The 2126-nt window shown below is 41.0% G+C and overlaps 1 pseudogene; it reads right to left on the reverse strand.

The window, feature by feature from the left end:
• Positions 1-320: 320 nt before the first annotated feature.
• Positions 321-1812, reverse strand: LOC117714882 (olfactory receptor 2AG2-like; annotated as a pseudogene).
• Positions 1813-2126: the final 314 nt, after the last annotated feature.

Raw genomic sequence — 2126 nt, forward strand, 5'->3', positions numbered from 1 at the left:
GACAGAAGACATGAATCTCCTCATCATTGCTATGTAAAACCACCTTACAATATGGAGGAAAACATCTTATTGTGAAGAAGCCTTTTATGTGGATATAACTCACTGAGATATTTAATTGTCTGAATACGAATGAAGTGATTTGTTTAAATACACATAGAAACTGTCTGTGGGTAATTATTTTATAAAATATCTCATAGATAAAAGGTCAAAAAGTACTTAATAAGGTTTGTTTCATTCCCATACTTTTAATTCAACAGATATACATTTTTTTACTGGGTTGATTTGTCCAGAATGATTGTATTCATAGCTGAAATCTGACTTTAAGGAAGAAGTAAGTTTAGAAGGTAGCGATTAGAAAGAACTACATAGAAAGTGGATTGTGCTGGCAATAACTGTCTTCCAAGAATCCTCCTTAAAGCCCCAGTGGCTTCTTCTTTTTTCCTCAGGCTGTATATGAGGGGATTCAGAGCCAGAGTGACAACAGTATAGAAAATAGAGAGGATAGTGTCTTGTTTGGGACTGTGGAATTAACTGGGAAGGACACACATGAGTGAAGAACCCCCATACCACATCCCAACCACAATCAGATGAGAAGAACAGGTGACAAGGGCTTTCTTCCTGCCCTCATTTGAGGGCATGTGGAGTACAGTAAACAGAATTCATATATAGAAAGCCAGAATAATAGCAAGAGGGAGAATCAACACAGAAATACTTGTCAAACAAACCATTAGTTTGTATGTGGAGGTGTCTGCACAGGCCAGCTTCAGCAATGGAGGGATCTCACAGAACAGGTGTCTGATCTGCCGAGATTTACAAAAGGGATACTGCATAGTGTAGATGGTAAATACTAGGGCTATCACTGATGCCAGGATCCATGTAGTACCTACTATGAACCAGCAGAAACTTGGCCTCATGAAGATCATGTAATTTAGAGGATGACAAATGGCTACATACCTGTCATAGGCCATAAAGGCCAGAAGGAGGTCCTCTGCACTACCTAGTGCCAGTTCTAGGAACATATGAAGTGCACACCCTCCAAAGGAGATGCTGTTGTCTCTGAGCAGAAAAACCATTGTAGGCGTGGGAAGAGTAAGGAGAGGAAGAGGAGGAGCAAGGAGAGGAAGAGCTAGGAGACGAGGAGGAATGAGAGAGAGAGAGGGAGAACATAGAGGTGGATGTTTGCTCATCTCTGGCAATGAAAGGTAGTTGGTATATCTAGGTTGGGTGTTGGGTTATGCCTCTGATTGCATGGGCATCTTGTTATTGATTCATTCCCAAAATATATAAAGCCTTTGGATAATCTAAGCATTAGAGTCTTATTTGTATTGAGCCCACATGGTTGGTGGGATGGTCTGGGCAATGCCCAGCCTTGCTGAGACAGCATGGAAGATTGGCAGAGCCATCTCCCATGCTGGAGTTTCATGGGTGGCAGGGCTGGCCATTTCTAACTATGGTGTGCATGTGGTCTCTGGCCACAGAACATGGCAGCTGAGCTCAACAGAGCTGCTGCAGCTTAGATAGTTGGCTTGATGGGCGGCCGTTTTTAAATAATTACTACAACAATCTATGACAGCCATTGGAATAATAACTGATATCAGAAGGAGGTCCATGAGAGACAGCTGTCCAAGTAGGAGATACATGGGCACATGAAGCTGGTCATCCATAGTGATGACCAGGAGCAGCAACCCATTGCTTGTCATAGCTAACATGTACAGGACTGATTGTAGCACAGAGCAGTTCAGGAGAGCCTCTGTCATCCAGAATTCCCACCAAGATGAAGTCATTGCCCAAGGTCAAGTTCCTAAAGTCCATTTTGAGTAATATTGTTAGTTGCCTAGAAACAGAGGAGTCAATTGAATTTTATTATTATAGAACTAGCCTTTATGTTAATACTTTGATATGCCAATAAAATGCCATCTTTTATGCATAAATAAGTTTGCTTGCTAATATCCAAATTTGGCTTTTAATTATATCTTGATAAATGTTCTGAATATGGGTATTGAAATTACTCTTGGAAAGGAGGTACTCACACTAGAATATACTCTTCTCAGAATGCAGAACATATGGATGTCTGAGTACAGCTATACGCAGATGTGCTGTTACAGAAATGTATAGGATGTAGGACA

Source organism: Arvicanthis niloticus, chromosome 1, assembly GCF_011762505.2.
Source record: "Arvicanthis niloticus isolate mArvNil1 chromosome 1, mArvNil1.pat.X, whole genome shotgun sequence".
Taxonomy (NCBI): domain Eukaryota; kingdom Metazoa; phylum Chordata; class Mammalia; order Rodentia; family Muridae; genus Arvicanthis; species Arvicanthis niloticus.